The sequence below is a fragment of the Pinus tabuliformis genome, chromosome 6, assembly GCF_031772625.1.
Source record: "Pinus tabuliformis cultivar Carrire ecotype Pingquan chromosome 6, CPIR1, whole genome shotgun sequence".
Taxonomy (NCBI): domain Eukaryota; kingdom Viridiplantae; phylum Streptophyta; class Pinopsida; order Pinales; family Pinaceae; genus Pinus; species Pinus tabuliformis.
In genome coordinates this window covers 1,617,630,211-1,617,652,932 of record NC_142292.1, presented here as the reverse complement: position 1 = coordinate 1,617,652,932, position 22,722 = coordinate 1,617,630,211, and the positions used below count along the sequence as shown (strand labels likewise).

General features: G+C 36.2%; 2 pseudogenes; one reads left to right on the top strand and one right to left on the bottom strand.

Annotated features, from left to right (window-relative positions):
* The first annotated feature begins 7,151 nt into the window (after nt 1-7,151).
* Nucleotides 7,152-7,704, top strand: LOC149265097 (putative calcium-binding protein CML16; annotated as a pseudogene).
* Nucleotides 7,705-20,210: 12,506 nt separating this feature from the next.
* LOC149265096 (putative calcium-binding protein CML16) lies at nt 20,211-20,693 on the bottom strand (annotated as a pseudogene).
* Nucleotides 20,694-22,722: the final 2,029 nt, after the last annotated feature.

Genomic DNA, 22,722 nt, shown 5'->3' with positions numbered 1-22,722 from the left:
CCACCTAGGGTCACCACAAATAAGATGAACAAAAACTCACACTTCTCTCTGAAGCAATTCGTTTGGGTATAGGAATTTCGGAAGTCTGATACAAGGCAATGTTTCGTATGGATCCGCATTACAGGAGGAAGACACCTTTGTTGCTTTGATGACAATTATAGTGAAGTATCTCAACCTCCTCATATTACAGTGATCTCAACATACCTCTGAAGTTTAAGATGAAAACATAGTTAAGAAAGATACCTGAAGCTTTTTAGGCGGAAAAATAACTTATAATTTTGAGTGAGTAAAGTAATCATGTGTTTCTCATATGGTTATCATGTCTTGTAGCAGTTCCACAACAATAACAATTTTGAAACATTGATAAGTATGATCTCAATGTAAGAAAAACACAGTCATAGTCTCAATGAAAGGAAGAAGAGGGATCATGGTGATCATTGTTATGAAAAGGATCTAAGTAATCCTGCAGTGATACTCTGTCTCAAGATGCAACAACAGTCAAGATCTTCTTCTCTCTCTCTTCGCCCGCACCCCCCCCCCACTCTCTCTCTATCTCTCTCTCTCTCTCTCTCTCACACACACACACACATTATTTTCCTCTCTCCCCTCCTTGAACTTGATCTCTATCTTCCTCCCTCCTCCTTATTACCACCCCCTCCTCTCTCTCTCCTTCCCTCCTCTACTACCACCCCCTCCTCTCTCTCTCCCTCCATTTCCCTCTCTCTATTTCTCTCCCCCCCACTCCCTCTCTATATGCTCTCCACATATCACATCTACAATCTCGCTCTCTCACTCCCTCCCTCAATCTCTCTCTCTTTATCCCTCTTGTCTCACTTCTACTATCTCTTTACCCCATATTCCTCTCTCTCACTCTATCCCTCACTCTTGCTTTCTCCCCCTCAATCCCTCACTCTTTCCCCCTTTGTCCCTCCCTATCTCTCTCTCTCTCTGCCTCTCACTCATTCTCTTCCTCTCTCCATCTTTTCCTATCACTCACTCACTCTCCCTCTTTGACTCTTCCCCAACCACCACTCTATTTAACCCCCCCTCCACACTCCCCTTCCACACTATCTCTCTCACTCTCCACTTCTTACTCTCTCTCACTCCCTCTTTGCCCCTCTCTCTCTCTCTCTTTTCCCTCCCCCTTATCTAAACCCTTTTCCCTTTGCAAGGGTTCCTAGATTTAGAAAAGTGTGCACATTCTTGGAGCTAAGAACTTACACAAATACATGAAAATCTCATTTTTTCTTAAAACCTCTTATCTATTTTTGAAGTTATTTTTCTCTATGATAGAGAAATCCATTATTCATGAAACCATAGACATATTAGATTCAATTATACACATTCTAAGTATATGAATTTTTTAGAATTAATAGTGTTTGCTATTATTTTTTTTTTGTCTTGACATATATGAGAATCTTAAAATGCATCCCTCCTTTAGTTCATCTATAAATTGGTGCATGAGACCTATAAATTGTTTGATAATTTTAAGACCCTTTTAAGTAGCACTAAGAGAAGGCCTTATAATTTCAAGGAAACAATGAATTTCATAATTTAAAAAATATATATAAAATAAAGATTATCAATTTTGAAAAATAATGATTGTACAAAATAATAATATATTTTCTACAATTCTAGAAATTTTTTGTACCAAAATCTCATCATTTAGGTACTCAATGTTAGCACTAACAAAAACATATGCAATATATTTTGTGTGAGAAATAACATACCACTCCTAGGAAAACTCAAAATTCACATAGTTATATGCAATTTCTATAAATAGAACTTTTATAGTTGGAAAGCTAATTTGCTTTCCTACATTTCATCTTTTCATGTCATATTCAAATTCAGCATGTAAGCACCTTGAATCATCTCTCCAAGTTAACATATTCTTGTTTTTCCAAGCTTGCATTGGCACTAACATGTCATAAGAGACCATCATTAACTTGCACACACTCTAATAAAATTCTTGCAAGTGTGACTTATATATAACAACTATTATATTTGATAAACTAGGCCTCCAATTTATTATCAATTCACCATGGTTTAAAAAAAATATCAAATATTAAGAATATATGCTTTATTTGTTTTTTACAATGATACAAATCTTAATAATAAAATATAAATTACAACTTTCCATAATAAAAATATTTGTTAGAAAATTTCATAATACATATATATTCATCATGATATAAAAATATTAATAAGGTAAACACAAATTACAAATCTTTGTAAATGGATATAGAGATCTCAAAAGAATTGGGAAAACTCATTATTGAAATGTTTAGTATAAAGTCAATTTAATTGGTCTTTGAATTCTTTTGTCATTGTAGTGGATGTTGATAGTAAAAATACAAATTACAAATTTGATAATGAAACCATTTTTAATAACATTTTTACAAATATACATACATTGATCATGATATATTTATACATATGTTGATAAGTAAAATATAAATTTACAAAATCTTCATAAATGAAGATATAAATCTTGAAGGAATAGGAAAATCTCACTATTGGAAAATTCACTATAAAGCCAGCCTGACAAAGTATTTCTCACTTTTACAAATTGGTCTCTAAAGTCGTTTGTCTCTCTAGTGGACAATGTTATTACTTGTATTTCTTCATTTTTTTTCTCTAACCTCCCTAAATTCTCTAATATTATTGAACAACCATACACTCTGAGTTTTTGGAATTTCTTGATGTTCAAATAATGTTCCGGAAACACTTTTAATGTTTCGCATAACATTATAGTGACTAATTTCTTGATGTTCAAATAATGTTCCGGAAACACTTTTAATGTTTCGCATAACATTATAGTTACTATTTTGAGTGAAGGCATTCCACCCTCTTCTATTATAGGCAACTCTTCCAGCTCCTCTAATTCCACCATTGAAAATTGCTCTAATAAAGGAAAGGCTCCTCTTTCCCCAAACTCTTTAGGAAACGTCTTCAACTTAGTGCACTTTAAAATATCTAATCGCTTTAAACTCTTAAGTTGATGTAAATCAGGTAACTCCTCCAGCATAAAACAATTCCATAACTGTAGGAGAGTTAAGTTTTGAAATTCATGAAACTTACTTTCCATCCTAACCATATCCGGACAGGCTAACCGTAGTTTTCTCAACTTTGAAATATTAAAGATGCCATGGGGTAAAGTCGCCATTTGAGTAAGCGTCAATTGAAATGTCTCCATGTCGACCATACTCCCCAGCGTCCCATCACTAATAGCTGCTCCATAGTTGTGTAGATGTAAACTTTTGAGTTGCGTTAAACTGCACAAACTGTTGATTGAAGCCGCTTTTTGGGATCTCTTCATACTCCCGCAGTCGCTAATGTGCAAACGTTGCAAAGACGTGAGGCTGGAAATACTACTTGGTACACATTTCAAATCACTACACTTGTCAAGGTTCAGATACCTTAATGATCTTAACTTGTGAAGGTCAGATGGTAATTCCGTGATTTCAGAGCCTTCCAGATCAAGGATTTGGAGGGCTGCGAGATTTGTAAAAGATGCAGGCAACCTTTTAATGGACACATGTGGTAAGTTCAGGTATAGATCAGACTCGGCGAGGATTATACAAACCGAGACCTAATTTTGCGGAATTAATGACCCCACTTGTTTTGGAAATCGTACTATGCTTCTTAATGTTTCAGTTTTTCCAGTCATATTTTTAGATACACGTGGGTAGAAAGTTTTTAGAAATCTAAATTCAAATGTATAAGTGTTTTAGAAGTTTTTCACTATGCTAAATTTATATATAAAAATAAAAAAAAATACATTTAAATAAAATAAAAGATCATGGAAATTGGTTGCAAGCACTAGACTATGAAAACACTGTCTTCAGGCGCAGGCTATGCAGACAAACAAGACATTTGCAAAGCACATGTCCAAAAGCTAAAAAAGTAAACAACAAAAGAAAGCAGAAAGGGAAGTAGAAGAAAGGATGGTTCTTTTCCCCTCCGGTCTCAGAAGATGAAGAATCAGAAGCTGAAGAGGAAGATCCTACCACAGAGATAGCTGAGGTCCCCCAAGAAACACGGAATTAGAAGGAAACCACAACAGATACATGGGAGGGATAAAGCGACACCACCAATCAAACACATCAGATTCAGACAAGGAATTAGGCATGCAGAAAGCAGAAACACAGTTAGTCATAGCCTCGATCGAGCCCACTCAAGGAGGATGGGGCAAGGTCGAAAAGAAAAAAGTAAGGAAAACCTGAACCGTGAGTCTCACTCACATATGAAATTCAGTTTTGCCTTCACTTCTCTTTCCTCTCTCCCTCTCTCTTTTTCCCCCTTTCTCTCTCTTCTTTTCTCTTCATTTTTCGCAGGTTACTTCAGTAACGTGGTGCAGGGTGCGATGGCACTCGAGCCCATTGGGCAGCTTAAGGAAATGCATCATGCATCTGCAATTGTAACTTTTCATTTTTTAAATAAAAAATTACAAATTTTTTCTTCGGAAAAAAAATCATGATTTTATAAAGAAATTATTTTACATTACCGGAAAAAAAAAACGAAAAAATTGCAACAACATTTAATTACCAAACAACACAGTTTTGTAATGTATCGGGTAAGAATTCACCAGAGTAAGGCCATTATTTGAGCCCATTCCTTATAAGATTTTGTTGTCCCATTAAATAATAAGTGTAGAATAGTATTGCATACCGCTGTTTTTTAGTCAATTGTAACATTATATTTTAAAGTGAAAATACATGAGTTTCTTTATTGCATACCGTGTTAAAGTGACTGCATTGCGAGAAATCTTTTACTGACTTTTGAGAGATTGATGGAAAGAGAGGTGATTGGAATTTGGATTTTTTTTATATGATTAAATAATTTTTTTTTAATGTTTTGGATTTTTATGTTTTCGGTTAAGGAATCTAACTTTTGAGAAATTGATAGAAAAAGAGCTAATTGGAATTTGGATTTTTCTTTATGATTAAATAATTTTTTTAAATGTTTTGGAATTTTATGTTTCCGGTCAAGGAATCTAACTTTTGAGAGATTGATTGAAAGAGAGGTGATTAGAATTTGGATTTTTCTTTATGATTAAATAATTTTTTTTAATGTTTTGGATTTTAATGTTTTCGGTCAAGGAAACTAACTTTTGAGAGATTGATTGAAAAAGAGGTGATTAGAATTTGGATTTTTCTTTATGATTAAATAATTTTTTTAATGTATTGGATTTTTATGTTTCCCGTCAAAGAACATTAGGTTAGAAATTTTATTTTTCATGGGTAATGTTTTGATAATAAATTTAACTTTTCACAAATAATTTTTTTATTTAAAAATTATTCTTCAACAATACAGAGATATTAAAAGTTTTCACATATTTATCATAAAAGAAAAAAAAACCAAATTTTGAACCAATATGATACCTACAACAATATAAAAACAAAAAACAAAAAAAGCCAGAGTCATCTCGTAACTCAAATTCATTAAGCCACTGTTTAAATGTTCTTCTTCATTCCTTGAGAATAGAGCAAAATAGGAAATATGATAAACAAGAGAGATTTGAGATACACTAGAAGATATTATGATTCCTAATTTAATATACACAAATGAAAGTATCAAAATAATGATGTTTTGCTGAAAATATACACTATCAAAAAACGGTTTATACACCTTAACCACATCACAAAAACAATATTGTAAAAATTTTAACTGTAAAATACTAGCAAAATAGTCTACGACCACCAAAATGCACCCTGGAAAGAGAAGTTGTTTACACACATGGTTGGAAGGGAAATAAGTCTTTTACACACATGGTTGGAAAGTTATTTTTATGTGAAATTATCATTATTGGGTTAATTTAAAAAGTTGATAATTTTTCAAAAAATGTATTAACAATTTGTCTATATCTATTTACTTAAAGTAAACCAAAATTCATAAATATTTATTTTAAAATATAAAAAACATTTATATATATGATAAAAATATTTCATATTGTTTTATTTCATTTGATGTAGTTACTTTATATGAATTTCATTTTTATAAAGTTCAAGCAAAGTCTTCCAGTAGAAATCACATAAGAGCAATTTTTGGCCCACGTGTTTCGAACCAACGAGTGTGGTTCATCATCGGGATCAGATGAAGAGATAGACCATGGAAAAGCTTAAATAGAGAGCAATGTAGAGACATAATTTCAATTAACGACTAGATTTGAACAATAATATTTAAATTATGATATTAATTTATTAATATATTAAAAATAATAATTAATAAATTGTTTTATTAATAAATTAATATCATAATTTAAATATTATTGTTTAAATATGGCGGTTAATTGAAATTATGTCTCTACATTACTCTCTATTTAAACCTTTGTCATGGTCTACTTGTTCATCTGGTCCTCATGATGAACCACGTCTACCTCTTCATCTGGCCCTGATGATGAACCACACTCTTCGACAAAAAATTTCTCTTATATGATTTTTATCGAAAAACTTTGCTTAATTCATTATGGACCACAGAAGCCTGAATACATATACATTGAGGTTATTAGCTCATATTATATTTATACATCCAATTTTTTAATTCAATTATTTTAAAATTGTATAAAAAATTAATTTATATTTTATTTTTTAATTTTTTTAATGTACATGAAAAATTAAATATAATTATAAATTATTTTTAATTAATTAAAATTTATAATTTTTTTTAATATTAAGAATTTCAAATTTCAAATTACTTAATAAAATAAAAATTAATTTTTTAAAAGGAGTAGTATACCTAGGCGGTAGAATGGCCCGTTTTCCGTCACCGGCCGGAAAATCGTCCGGCTCCAGCCGTCGGGAATGTCTCCGCCCTCCGCCACCCTCCCCTTGCTCCGCCACCCTCCTCCGCTTCTCCGCCACCCTCCCCTGGCAATCCTGATATTCCCTGCCAGGGCTTGACAAAAAATCGGATTCGGATCGCAGGGAATGGGGCCTGACATCCCCTAACAGACTACTCCGATCGGGGACGAGCTATTGCAGCCGCGGTGTATTGTTCCGGGGAGCTCCTTATTCCGGTTCCAATTCGAATTGTCACCCGCGCGCTGCAATGCATAATTTTCAATCGACACAGATAATTCGCATTGCGTTATGGACTGTTGCGGGAAGGAACGGATGCGCTAATATAACACAGTTGCTAAGATTGTCGCTGGTGCTGGAGTTCTCTGTTTTATCATTAGAAAGGTCGGGGAACCGCAGATTTTCGGAGGCCAAATCCCCATGGGCTGCGAGAAGAGCCTCTCAAAGGAGAAAATAGAGGAGCTAAAGGAGATTTTTGCGAGGTTCGATCTTGACTCAGACGGAAGCCTGACGCAATTAGAGCTGGGGGGCTTTCTGAGGACTGAAGCCCAGCGGCGAACAGATAGATGCCCTAATCAAGCGCGTGGATACAAACAACAATGGGCTGATAGAGTTCCCGGAACTGGCGAGCCTGATCGCCCCCGGTGTAATGGCAGAGGTCTCGAATAACCAGGAGCAGCTGATGGAGCTGTTCCGCTCCTTTGACAGGGATGGTAATGGCTACATTACGGCGGCGGAGCTCGCGCTGTCCACGGCCAAGATGGGCCATGCCCTGTCTTTCCGAGAGCTCACTGAGATGATTGCCGAGGCTGATACGGATGGGGATGGAAGAAAAAGCTTTGCATAATTCACCGCTGCCGTCACTTCTGGTTCGGTCGATTATGTCAAAGCATCTTTGATGTAAATAAAAATAGGGTTCGTGTTTCTGTTTGTCTGCGGATGCGTTTTACAAATTGTAATTATTGTGTTATCTGGCAAGAAATATGTTTTGGCTTACCATTCTTTTGTGGATTTCTATGCGCTGGGGTTTAACTTAATTTTGGGCGAGGATCGAATTCTGGCCCATTGTTAAATTACTTTCAGAGATTGCTGTGCTACAATAGGTAGGCCTAGGGACAAACAACCGATGACATATTCTCTATCGATGTTAAGTTGCCCGCTGGCTTTAGACCAGGGCCCGAATATGAGATATTTGGGGGCTGTATGATTTTTTATATGTTATGTTGTCAATGTCTCATTTTGAATGAAGTGCGAAGTGTCAGTGTTTCATTGGTGTATTATGGGTAAATCTAAAATAGAAATCAGAACATGTGTTGATTGCTGATATTATACCACGAATCCTCAAAGGGTGTTTCAATCCTGCTTCGGTTTTCTTGAAAAACCCCAATAATTGTGTGGCTTTTGTTAAAAAGAAATGTGCGATTTAAAAATTGGGAGGTTTTTACAAAAATAAATCTATTCTCTTAGATTATTTTCAGGTTAATGGAACCCTAGATGATTTTCAAAATCAGGAATGTAGATGATTTTCAGATTCAGGAATGTAAACATATATGTACTTGGAAATATTCCATTTTGTTGTAAAATCAAATGCTTCTATGGGTTGTTTTAAGGGCTCATATACAGAACTGACAGCGGGAAAATTAAAACTAGAAATAATAATTGAGTTTTGAATCATTGTGACAAACGAAACATCAGATCAGCTCACAGGATATATCCAAGGCTGCAATGAACTGAGATGATGAGCTTTGAATCGTTATAACTAAGTGACAACCAAATCTAAGCTGTAGCCGCAGACAAAACATCACATCAGCTCACAGAATATATCTAAGGTTGCAGTGAACTATAACAAGAACATCACATCAGCTCACAGAATAGGCTACAGTGAACTATAACAAGAACATCACATCAGCTCACATAATATATCCAAGGCTGCAATGAGCTATAGATTTGCATTTTGAAATGACCCAACCTCTCGGTTAGGAAGCTGTAGCCACAGGAAAAACATCACATCAGCTCACAGAATATATCCAAGTCTGCAACAAACTCGAATAGGTTTGCATTCTGAAATGACGCAACCTCTCGGTTAACTTAGAGCCAACTAAGATTAACAAGGGGCTTATTACAGAATGAGTTGTGTAAGAGATGTGGGGGAAATAGTTTCTACTGGTTGGATAGTTGGATAGATAATTTGTATTGCAGTCTATGTTGTAAGTAGCATAGGATAAAAAGTTAAAAGAGTTAATTCCCTGATTCGTAACAAAACAAAAAACAACCAACGAAACAATAAGGAAAAAAACAATAAACAAAAACAAGAAGGAAAATTGAACAAACAATAACGTAGGAAAAACTGAAAACAAGAAGCAGAACAATAAGAAAAAGTGATAACCGGTTCTCGTGGTAGTTGATTTGATTTTAGGATGACACACAGTAGTTGCTTTTAAGCTGTCATTTTAAGAAGTTTAATGTGTGCTTTATAATGATTCAACAAGCTTTAGTGTACTCGAGATTTTTCTCCACCATGAAAGGAGTGACCCAGTATATTATTGCTGCCTCACTAATACTTTCATTATGCACTATTTTAAGCATTGGATTCTATTTTCATGTTCCCGATTGTTTAAATTTATATTTTTAACAAGACGCTGTTGGTTGTGAACTTCAAAGGGCTCCACCTAACGAGCTACTTAAGGCACACGAGTATAAAGTGTCTGAAGGCATTGGCTTATTTTCAGAGTGATGGTTTACAAGATTAGTGTCATTTGCCACATGCAGCAAACACAGAGAAAAACAACAAATGCCATGAAGCCATGATCAACTAAGCAAGATGTTCAAAACTAAAGAAGCGATTGATCTGTTTGTAACTTGGTGAACGTATTTGAACACTTTTTGAAACCTTGACAAAGCTATCTAAATTACGGAACATTTTTTAACGAACCGTGATGGATACCTGGACTTGAAAGTCATCAATCCAAACATCTATGTTAAACAGGTTGGGAGGTTTACCAAGTGAAAAGTAAATAGCAATGATGGATATCTCGAGTGGAAATTCATCAATACAAAAATCTATTTCAAACAGACTGGGAGGTTTACCAAGTGAAAAGTAAATAATACAAGTGGAGAAGATGGCTACTCCTGTAAAGGTATTTGCCTCATCCTTCTCCTTCTTTGGCTCAGATTCTCTACGTATACTAATCTTAGGAAGCATCATTTGGCTCAGATTCTCTACATCCTAATCTTAGGAAGCATCATTTGGCTCAGATTCTTTACGTATCCTAATCTTAGGAAGCTAATGCGTAGTCTACTCCTGTAAAGGCATTTGCCTTATTCTGATGTGTAGTCTACTCCTTTTAAGCTGTCATTTTCCTTATGCTAATGTAATCATATTTTTATATATTCGATGAAAAGAAAAAGGAAAAAAAAATATTATTAGTATTCTATAGCATGGGTTTCATAATCAAGGTTATTTTATTTATAGGTCAAACACCCATTGAGTTCTTCTAAGGCTTGTCATTGAGTCAACAAGTCAATTGAGTCATTTTCATGTATGGAATACCCTTTTGGGCTTATTGTATCAAGTCAAAGAAAATTTTTGTATAGTCAAAAGTGTCATAAAGACCCTCCAATACCTTGTCAAACAAGCAGCAACCAGTCGACCTTCATAAGATGACAAGTCAGCTTCATGTAAGGGTATTCGACCTAGAAGAGAAACCTATATATAAGAGACATTGACCTAACTTGAAGGATATCCAATTAACTCACGTTAAGTTTGATCACGAAAGAGAAAGAGACTTAAAAGAGCGAAGAAGAGGAGGACTAGAAGAAGGAAAGGAAAAAAGACTTTGAATGTTGTTTTTGGGCTCTCATCTCCTCACATGTACAAATATTAGGGAAACTTTACTATAGTAAGACCAAATTGCATAAAGAAGTTGAGTTAGGGCACCAAAAGGTCTACTTTGTAAGTTGAGTTACCAAGAAGTAATAACCAATTAAATAAAAGGAGAAAGAGGGAAGAAATCAACATCTTTTCCCACATATGCAAGAGCTAGGGTTTCTGTAGTAGCCAAAAATTGCAGTCAAGAAATTACAGGTCCGAAATTGTGAAATTGCAAGTCGTTTGGAATCAATTTGAATAAGGTTGATTTTGTGAAGATAAATTTCATCAAAGGAGGTTTTACTTGGTCTTGGAGGGGTCTTTGACAAGGGTCTTAGGTCTTGGAATTCTTCATTTGAAGTTCTACAAGAAGAGAAGAGTTCTTATGGGTTTTCCTCTCAAGAGGAGAAGTTTTGGCCTTGGCTTACAACCTACATTTTGTGTCCTCTTATCACATTTATATTCATTGTTTGGTAGTTGTTTGATGATAGAGAAAATTAATAATAATCAAGTAAAATAAGAAGCTAATTCAGCTAAGAAAAAAATACATCACAAGCAATTATCAAATCAAGAGAAATCACCTAATCTAGCTACCCCTAGATTTCTCAACATGAAATCAGAGCTAAGGTGACAAGGCAAGAAGAGGCAGCTTGAAGATCATTAATTAAATAAGGATACATAAGGGCCGAGCACAAGGATATCATCAAGAAGACCTAATTCACACATCATCTTAAAGGAAGGAGCTAAGGAACCTGAAAAGGACTATCCATCTCATCACAAGGATCATACCATCTAGAAGCAACAATACTTTGAAGAAGAAGAAGACCTCAAAGACCCCACCTCATTCAAAGAATGACTCTACACTTGAAGCATTCTTTGGAAGCTCTCACATTCATCATCAAAGGAATCAAGGCCATCTCCCTCACATTGAAGAAAGAATCTCATCTCTAAAGAAGGGAATATCCATTGAAGAAGAAACATTATCTTTTGAAGGAAGAAATCATTATCAAGAAGGCATAAAGTTTAAGATATCATAATCAAGGAGCATCTTCACTTAACAAGTAAGTTTATTTATATTTTTGTCTGAATCTACTATCAACATGACTTCATTCTACAAGGAAAGCAACAAACCAGTTGGGTCATCAAATTTCCTTGCATGGAAGAAGATGATAGATTTGATCCTCATAGAGAATGAATTTATTAAATATGTCAAGGTTTCAATCATCAAACCATCTCAAGAGAAATATCATTCATTATCAAATTTTATGAAAGGAGAGATAAGGGCTCAAATAATCCTCATAGCATTAATCAAGGACTCACTCATCCATTATGTAGCAAAGATGGAGACATCAAAAGAAATCTATGAAAAGTTGCTAGAATTTTTTTCTGTAATCACTGTAGGAGAAGGTATATCACTAAGAATTGAAATATACAAGATGAAGGTATGAAAGGAAGAATTTTTAGCCTCATACATTATGAGGGTATCTCAAATAAGATATTAAATACAAAAGCTAGGGGAAATAATGTCCAGTAAAGAAATGACCATTGTTGTGCTCAATGCACTACCTGATGAATGTGGTAACTTTGTATCAAGTATCTATGGAAAGAAGGAAGCCACTCCACTCAGTGAACTTTGGTCATTATGTAATATTGAGGAAACTAGGTTGAAGGAAACAAGCAATGTTGGATCAAGTGAACAAACTCAAGCATATGCAAATATGGCTAGAAAGAAAGGGATGTTTGGAAAAATTGATCTTTGGAAAAGGAAGAAGATTGACATGTCAAAGATCCAATGTTATGAATGTAATGAATATGGGCATTTCAAAATGGATTGTCCTAAACTTGATAAGGACAACAAGAAGATAAAGGAAATGAATGAATGTCCTGTTACTGAAGAAGTGGAAGAATAAAAAAAGAATAAATCAAAGAAGGAGGAAGTGAAATATCTCTACTATGACGAAGATAACCTCCTTCACTTAGATATTTTTAGTTATAGAAGATGGTAATCATGATAGAAAGCATCATAAGTATGATAGGATGTATTATAGAAAATATTAAGATGACATCATCATAGAAGCATGGTTGAAGCAGTCATCATGATAGAAAGAAAGAGGTTCATGATATCTTCATTGGAATCATATAAGGATAACAAAAGTGGAAGTATATATGGTTGGACAAATTCATCTAGCAATATAGAAGATAAGGAGGTCATCATGCATCATCATTATTAGAAAGAAGCATTTACATAATGACGATCATCAAGATCCTCCACTGGAATATTTATAAGAAGGTTCACCTCTACTTAGAAAAAGTAAGTTCCTCGAAGATAGTCCACATTCCACCTTGTGTGTGATGCACTGGTAAGGTATGCTAACCAATTGTTGAGTTGTTTGAAGTACTTTCATCTTCAAGCAAGGAAATGAAGTTGCTAGAAGGAAGTATAGATGACCAAAAGAAGGAAGAGGCATGTATATATTTGATAGAAAAGGTCATGCCATTATATAGTTGTAGAAAGAATGGTTGAATACTTTATCTCATGAGCATGATTGAAGAAGAAAAATCTCTTCCATTAGAAAGATGCATGAAGGCTAGTAGACAATGTTCATTGAACTCTTCTACATATTGAAACGATGAAATCAACATAATATGACCTCATGAAGAAATTGAGGTGGTTGACTATCATGGTTCCTAAATTGAAAGAACCATGTAAATAAGAACCCAAGGAAAGAAATATGTGAAGAAAATGAAAGAAGAGTTTGTGGGAAGATGATTATATGAGATAATATAAGGAATCAACATCTAATATTTACTAGAAGGATTAACTATGACATATCCATGAAGAGGGTATGAAAACCCTGATATGTGTGCTAGAAAAAAAGAACCTTAGTAATGTATGTTTTGGAGATGGATTCATACATGTGTAGGATTTTGATGTCATGAAGAAATGTCATCATAAAAAGGTAACTTTGATTTACTGGTCATTTTTTCATCTAGTTGGATTAGAACGGGGCTACCAAAAGAGATTTTTAAATGTCACCTACAACTAGTACTCATGGGAATGGATGAAAGATCCTAAAAGAAACATGACTTGGTAGAGGCAGTTGTATGAAGGAAATCGAGATGTGAACTATAAGATCACTTTTCGATGAAGAGATGGATGGAATGACTATTTGTTCAACACTATGATTCATTGAAAGGAAATTTATTAAGATGATGGTCGATGCCCTACGAAGAAGTTCTAGAAGAAAGAAGGCTCCATAATAAAGAAGTTGAAGTTCATGAAATGATGCAGAAAGAGGAGCCCTACAAGCAGTTGATAGTACCATTATCTCCACCAAAGAGAATATATTTATTGTTGGTAACAAGTCCTCAGCTAAGAGGGATCTTGGGAATATTCCTTTTATAGGAATGAGTATATCCTCCATAGTTGAGAGGGAGAGATATACACATCATTCTTGTCTTCATGTTATGAAGAAAGAATGGAGGATTTTGTAAGCATCTGAATTTTGATACTCTTTGAGGATATGGTAGGGCATCCAATAGGAAAGAGCAGTCGAAGAGAAAATTCCTTGAGGATATGTTAATCCAAGATAGGAATGGTCCTAGAAGGACATACGTTGTGAACATCTGGATGGGGTATGTGCCTTGAGATACAATGATTAAGGTGTCTATAAATCATTGGTCTCATCAACATTGTTCTATCATGATCTTGTGGAGAGATATAATTGTTAGTCAAGGCCTTTCTATGTGACAATGTTGGTTGATATGATAATATGCAATGGGATAAGATGAAATAATAGCTTATGATATGACTTACCAATTTGGCTCTTCTTATGACAATTCTTCAGTATGAGAATGTCTAAGTATCTTGTATGGATTATGAATACCCCCTAGTTAAGAGGGAGTGTTGAAATGTGTAACTAGGTTCAGTATTGATAATGACTAATGTAATCATATGTTTATGTATTTCATGAAAAGAGATAAATAATAAATTTTATTACTATTATATTATAGCATGGGTTTCATGCTCAAGGTTACTTTATATATAGTTCAAGAACCCATTAAGTGCTTCTAGGGCTTGTCATTGAGTCAACAATTCAATTGAGTCATTGTCATATATGGAAGACCCTTTTGGGCTTATTGTATCAAGTTAAAGAAAAAAATTGTATAGTCAAAAGTGTCATAAAAACCCCTCCGAAACCTTGTTAAACAAGCAGCAACAAATCGGACTTCATAAGAAGAAAAGTCAACTTCATGTAAGGGTATTCGACCTAGAAGATAAGCCTATATATAGTATACATTGACTTAACTTGAAGGATATACAAATAAACTCACAACAAGTTTGATCAAGGAAGAGAAGGATAATTAAAAGAGTGAAGAAGAGGAGGACTAGTAGAAGGAAAGGAATGAAGTCAAGACTGAATTGCAGAAATAAGATGAGTTGGGGCACCAAAAGGTCTTCTTTGCAAGCCTAGTTATCAAGAAAGAAGAACCAATTCAAGAGAAAGAGAATGAGTGAATAAATCGCCATATTTTCTCACACATACAAGAGCTAAGGTGTCTATAGTAGCCAAAAATTGCAGTGAAGAAATTATGGGTTTGAAATTATGAAATTACATGTCTAAATTTTGAGAAGTTGTAGCAGATTGGAAGAAATTTGACTAAGGTTGACTTTGTGAATATCAATATCATAAAAGGAGGCTTGAAATAGTCTTGGAGGGGTCTTTGACAAGGGTCTTAGGTCTTGGAATTCTTCATTTGAATTTCTATAAGAGGAGAAGAGTTCTTGTGGGTTTTCCTCTCAAGAGGAGAGGTTTTTTCCATGGCTTACAACCTACATTTTATGTCCTCTTGTCTCATTGATATTCATTGTTTGGTAGTTTTTTAATGATAGAGAACATTAATAATAATCAAGTGAAAGAATAAGATAATCAAGTTAATAAAAAAATACATCTCAAGCAGTTATCAAATTAAGAGAAAACGCCTAATCTAGATGCCCCTAGATTTCTCAACACTGGAGTACTATCCAGGCTTGCTGGCAGTGGAGCGATGCTTGTGTCTCCCCTAGGTGACTACGCTGGGGTACTGTCCAAGCTTGCTGGTAGCGGAGGAACTCCAGGGAATGTGCTTAAAAACATCGATATACTTATTATCCTTCTCCCCTATTGAAATAGTTGAGGTGTGACTAGTCTTATGTAGATGTGTTTGAAGTTGAGAAAGGAATAGAAGGAACTATATCTTTAATCAGGATAAGTGGTAAAGTCAGGGAAATCCACGTGGTGAATCAATACTTCTTGAAATATTAATACCCTGCACTTAAAGATAAGACCTAAACAAAGAATCTAGAGTTCTATTAGTGTGTCACCAAGTGTTGTCGATGTGACAAATACCCTCCAAAATATTACTTGCACTTAAATTTTAGAGCCTACTTGTGATCCTATGATTTGTTGTTCCTCAATTTCTCATAGTCACTTCATGGTCGGTCAGTGTTCCTTAACTGTCAGAGTCACTTGCTTACACATTCCTAGCTTTCGATGTATTCACAAATACTTTTCTCAAAAGAAAGCCTATCATTTTATGTGTATATCATAGAGTCAAAACTTGTGCAATCCTAGCTGATAGTGGTTGTACAAAGGCATAAAAGAGTCATTGTGTAGCTCTCTGTGGTTGATGACTACGCAATCCCAAGAGGTTTTTCTTGTGCAGTCTCTAAGTACAATGATTGTGCAATTCCTCGAGACAAAGACTGCGTAGTCCTTATTTACAGTCAATGCACAATCCCAAGATTGACATTTTCACCATTGTTGGTTGTGATTGTATCATCTCTCAGGCGAGTTTTCTCAATTGTCGCTTTTATGCGCTTTGGTGTTCATTAATGTCGTTTTCACTTTTGTGGCTGTCATTTATGCTTGCTTTCACTTATACAAGTGGTGATTTTGTGTATTTTTCTCTATAGCATGTGTCGCTTTCACTTTCCTTGGATTTTGCAAGTGTCTCTTTCATGTTTTCCTTATTGTCGCAAATGTCCTCTTTTGGTTAGGGAAGTGTCGCATCCGATCAAAGGGAGTCATTTGTACATTCTTGAAGGGCAGTTTTGATTCATTCTCTTGCACTATTATGTTTTATCTATCATAAATACATGCATTAGACACATTCCCAAAGTTTTGGGCACTGTCGCACTAATGTCATCACCATCGTCACAAATTGTATCTTAAGTGTCACACTTGGAGGTAAGTGTTGTACTACTATTTTTTCGATGAGGACATGTTGATTGTGGGTAGTAAATGATTTCTTGTCTAGTGGTTGATCATTTATAAGTGTGTGATTATGTTCAAGTCATGTTCTAGTCCCATCTCTCTACTCTCTAGTCCGACAATTAGTTATTTTCTACAACTGATCCTTCTTTGGTCAGCCTCGTCCCAAACTACATCCCATAACTGCGGACTATGCAGTTTCAGGCCACAAGAAGCTTGTCTTTCCTCTTGGAACTGTGTAATACACAGTTCTTGCCTCCAAGCACTACGCATTGTGCAGTCACAATTCTCAATCCTAGTCTCCTTACCTCCACAGATGTGCAATTTTTCCCTCCATGCAGTTTGTTTCTGTGCATTGTGCAGTAGGATGCAACAAGTTGTCTCCATGCCTTCCTAAGTTGTGCAACTATGGAATCTCATGGCCTCTCTCTCTCTCATGAACTATGCAGTCTTAGCGAGAAATCTTGCCTTAGTGAGCTCCTCAACTACGCATTCTTCCTTCCTAGGTTGTGCAACTATGGAATCTCATGGCCACTCTCTCTCTCATGAACTATGCAGTCTTAGCGAAAAAGCTTGCCTTAGTGAGCTCCTCAACTACGCATTCTTCCTTCCTAGGAAATCTTAAAAGTATAAGCCTCTCTGCCCCTACTTTCAACAACCTTAAAAGTATATGCCTCTCTACCCCTCCTGCACACCTTTTCAAGGACCTTAATTATAAGCCTCCTAAGATTAGGATACCTAGAGAATCTGAACCAAAGAAGGAAAAGAATAAGGCAAATGCCTTTACAGGAGTAGACTACGCATCAGCTTCCTAAGATTAGGATACGTAGAGAATCTGAGCCAAAGAACGAGGCAAATGCCTTTACAGGAGTAGACTACACATCAGAATAAGGCAAATGCCTTTACAGGAGTAGACTACGCATCAGCTTCCTAAGATAAGGATACGTAAAGAATCTGAGCCAAATGATGCTTCCTAAGATTAGGATGTAGAGAATCTAAGCCAAAGAAGGATAAGGATGAGGCAAATACCTTTACAGGACTAGCCATCTTCTCCACTTGTATTATTTACTTTTCACTTGGTAAACCTCCCAGTCTGTTTGAAATAGATTTTTGTATTGATGAATTTCCACTCCAGATATCCATCATTGCTATTTACTTTTCACTTGGTAAACCTCCCAACCTGTTTAACATAGATGTTTGGATTGATGACTTTCAAGTCCAGGTATCCATCACGGTTCGTTAAAAAATGTTCCGTAATTTAGATAGCTTTGTCAAGGTTTCAAAAAGTGTTCAAATATGTTCACCAAGTTACAAACAGATCAATCGCTTCTTTAGTTTTGAACATCTTGCTTAGTTGATCATGGCTTCATGGCATTTGTTGTTTTTCTCTGTGTTTGCTGCATGTGGCAAATGACACTAATCTTGTAAACCATCACTCTGAAAATAAGCCAATGCCTTCAGACACTTTATACTCGTGTGCCTTAAGTAGCTCGTTAGGTGGAGCCCTTTGAAGTTCACAACCAACAGCATCTTGTTAAAAATATAAATTTAAACAATCGGGAACATGAAAATAGAATCCAATGCTTAAAATAGTGCATAATGAAAGTATTAGTGAGGCAGCAATAATATACTGGGTCACTCCTTTCATGGTGGAGAAAAATCTCGAGTACACTAAAGCTTGTTGAATCATTATAAAGCACACATTAAACTTCTTAAAATGACAGCTTAAAAGCAACTACTGTGTGTCATCCTAAAATCAAATCAACTACCACGAGAACCGGTTATCACTTTTTCTTATTGTTCTGCTTCTTGTTTTCAGTTTTTCCTACGTTATTGTTTGTTCAATTTTCCTTCTTGTTTTTGTTTATTGTTTTTTTCCTTATTGTTTCGTTGGTTGTTTTTTGTTTTGTTACGAATCAGGGAATTAACTCTTTTAACTTTTTATCCTATGCTACTTACAACATAGACTGCAATACAAATTATCTATCCAACTATCCAACCAGTAGAAACTATTTCCCCCACATCTCTTACACAACTCATCCTGTAATAAGCCCTCACAGCTCATTCTATAATAAGCCCCTTGTTAATCTTAGTTGGCTCTAACTTAACTGAGAGGTTGCGTCATTTCAGAATGCAAACCTATTCGAGTTTGCTGCAGACTTGGATATATTCTGTGAGCTGATGTGATGTTTTGCCTGTGGCTACAGCTTCCTAACCGAGAGGTTGGGTCATTTCAGAATGCAAAGCTATAGTTCATTGCAGCCTTGGATATATTCTGTGAGCTGATGTGATGTTCTTGTTATAGTTCACTGCAGCCTATTCTGTGAGCTGATGTGATGTTCTTGTTATAGTTCACTGCAACCTTAGATATATTCTGTGAGCTAATGTGATGTTTTGTCTGCGGCTACAGCTTAGATTTGGTTGTCATTTAGTTATAACGATTCAAAGCTCATCATCTCAGTTCATTGCAACCTTGGATATATCCTGTGAGCTGATCTGATGTTTCGTTTGTCACAATGATTCAAAACTCAATTATTATTTCTAGTTTTAATTTTCCCGCTGTCAGTTCTGTATATGAGCCCTTAAAAAAACCCATAGAAGCATTTGATTTAACAACAAAATGGAATATTTCCCAGTACATATATTTTTTACATTCCTGAATCTGAGAATCATCTACATTTCTGAATTTGAAAATCATCTAGGGTTCCGTTAACCTGAAAATAATCTAAGAGAATAGATTTATTTTTGTAAAAACCTCCCATTTTTAAATCGCACATTTCTTTTTTAACAAAAGCCACACAATTATTGGGGTTTTTCAAGAAAACCGAAGCAGGATTGAAACACCCTTTGAGGATTCGTGGTATAATATCAACAATCAACACATGTTCTGATTTTTATTTTAGATTTACCCATAATACACCAATGAAACACTGACACTTCGCACTTCATTCAAAATGAGACATTGAAAACATAACATATAAAAAATCATACAGCCCCCAAATATCTCATATTCAGGCCCTGGTCTAAAGCCAGCGGGCAACTTAACATCGATAGAGAATAAGTCATCAGTTGTTTGTCCCTAGGCCTACCTATTGTAGCAGAGCAATCTCTGAAAGTAATTTAACAATGGGCTAGAATTCGGTCCTGGCCCAAAATTAAGTTAAACCCCAGCCCATAGAAATCCACAAAAGAATGGTAAGCCAAAACATATTTCTCGCCAGATAACACAATAATTACAATTTATAAAACGCATCCGCAGACAAACAGAAACACGAACCCTATTTTTATTTACATCAAAGATTCTTTGAGATAATCGACCGAAGCAGAAGTGATGGCAGCGGTGAATTCTGCAAAGCTTATTCTTCCATCCCCATCCGTATCAGCCTCGGCAATCATCTCAGTGAGCTCTCGGAAAGACAGGGCATGGCCCATCTTGGCCATGGACTGCGCGAGCTCCACCGCCGTAATGTAGCCATTACCATCCCTGTCAAAGGAGTGGAACAGCTCCATCAGTTGCTCCTGGTTATTCGAGACCTCTGCCGTTACACCGGGGGCGATCAGGCTCACCAGTTCCGGGAACTCTATCAGCCCATTGTTGTTTGTATCCACGCGCTTGATTAGGGCATCTATCTGTTCACCGCTGGGCTTTAGTCCTCAGAAAGCCCCCACCTCTAATTGCGTCAGGCTTCCGTCTGAGTCAAGATCGAACCTCGCAAAGATCTCCTTTAGCTCCTCTATTTTCTCCTCTGAGAGGCTCTTCTCGTAGCCCATGGGGATTTGGCCTCCGAAAATCTGCGGTTCCCTGACCTTTCTAATGATAAAACAGAGAACTCCAGCACCAGCGACAATCTTAGAAACTGTGTTGTATCAGCGCATCCGTTCCTTCTCGCAACAGTCCATAATGCAATGCGAATTATCTGTGTCGATTGAAAATTATGCATTGCGGCGCGTGGGTGACAATTCGAATTGGAACCGGAATAAGGAGCTCCCCGGAACAATACACCATGGCTGCAATAGCTCGTCCCCGATCAGAGTAGTCTGTCAGGGGATGTCAGGCCCCATGCCCTGTGATCTGAATCTGATTTTTTGTGAGGCCGTGGCAGGGAATGTCAGGATTGCCAGGGGAGGGTGGCGGAGAAGCGGAGAAGGAGGGTGGCGGAGCTAGGGGAGGGTGGCGGAGGGCGGAGACATTCCCGGTGGCCGGAGCCGGACAATTTTCCGGCCGGTGATGGAAAACGGGCCATTCTACCGCATAGGTAGACTACTCCTTTTTAAAATATATATTAATAACATTATTATAAATACTCTCTAAATTATTTATTTTAAATAATCAAATTTATTTATACATATTAATATTATTTTATTTATAACTTTTATAAATTAAATCAATAATATACTTGAATTAAAATTAAAATTAAGTCTCCTTGATGGGGTAATAAATATTGAGGAAATCTGAATGTGTGGTTTATGATGACGAACACATGGTTGTTGGTGTGGAGGTTGGCCTCCTTGTCCTCTCACCACATTCGCAGTACAGGGAGTAAATAAGCAGTGTGCAAAATTTCCATCAGTTGCGTTGGGAGTGGGAGTGGGTGAGGAACGTTGGTATATGGAATTTGTTGATCTCCAGGATTGGTATGAAGTTGTCGCATTTTGATCGTTTGCTGTGAGTAGGCTAAGTTCTGGTGGTATTATTGGTCTCTCCAACTAGTGCCCTATCTGGGAATGCTGGCGTTTCTGTAGCCGACGCATCCTCCTCAGCCTCTGGGTCATAGAATTGATAAGTATCCTTTCTTGTGTGTGGTTTCTTGTTTTTTTCAATGATCTCAATTCTCTGTATCTGGTTATTAGGTGGGAATCGAGCCTTCTCGTGGGTGGTTAGTCAAATTTTCTCTTGGTTTCCTTATGTGTTCACGGGGGAGTTTGTTTATCCTATCAACTAGTTTTCTTCTGGGGTCTTCTCTTTTTAAAGGTTTTATGAGGTCGCCTGCGACCCATGACTGGGTGTTAATTTAAGGTATGTTCTATGCTTGAGAAATTTATTTAAATTTTCACAGTTAGCAATCACATCAGCATTAAGATAAACTATAGTTAGAACACAAATATAAATCGCAGAAGACAAGCCAAGACAAGAGGACACAAGATGTGACGCAAGCCAGGGACAAACCCCACAAAGTGTGGGGAAACCCTTGATCAATTCTTCTTTTATGTTCTTCAAAGTTCAACAGAGAAAGAAAGAGAGATAGTACATTTACAACAGAAGTCAACACTTTGACTTATCTAGATCTAGCATAGATCATTTCGAATAACGATGAGATCAGTTGAAGACATTCTGCTTCAACTGATTCTCCAAGGTGACGGCTTCACCTATCGTAGTGCTGCATCTGGTCCACTTGCTGCACCACTGCATACTGCACTAATCATGATCATCATCATGCTGCCCATGTCCATGATCTTATAGCTGCCCATGATCTCATCATGCTTCATGCTGCCCATGCTGCCCATGATCTCATCATGCTTCATGCTGCCCATGCTGCCCATGATCTCATCATGCTGCAACACAATTACATTGCCAAATGTATATCTTCCTTAGCTGCTTGCTATGGCTTGCAGCCTAGCAAAGCAGCTAGGCTATGTTCCAAATCACACATAATGTTGTTGCCCATGACTGTGTTATATAGATCACACATAATAACAACATCCTTATCTCTATGCCACAGAAGTTTATATACCTAGACAATATCATTGTTGTTCATTATATTAGGGCTGCGTATGATTCATAATGAACAACATATTTGTA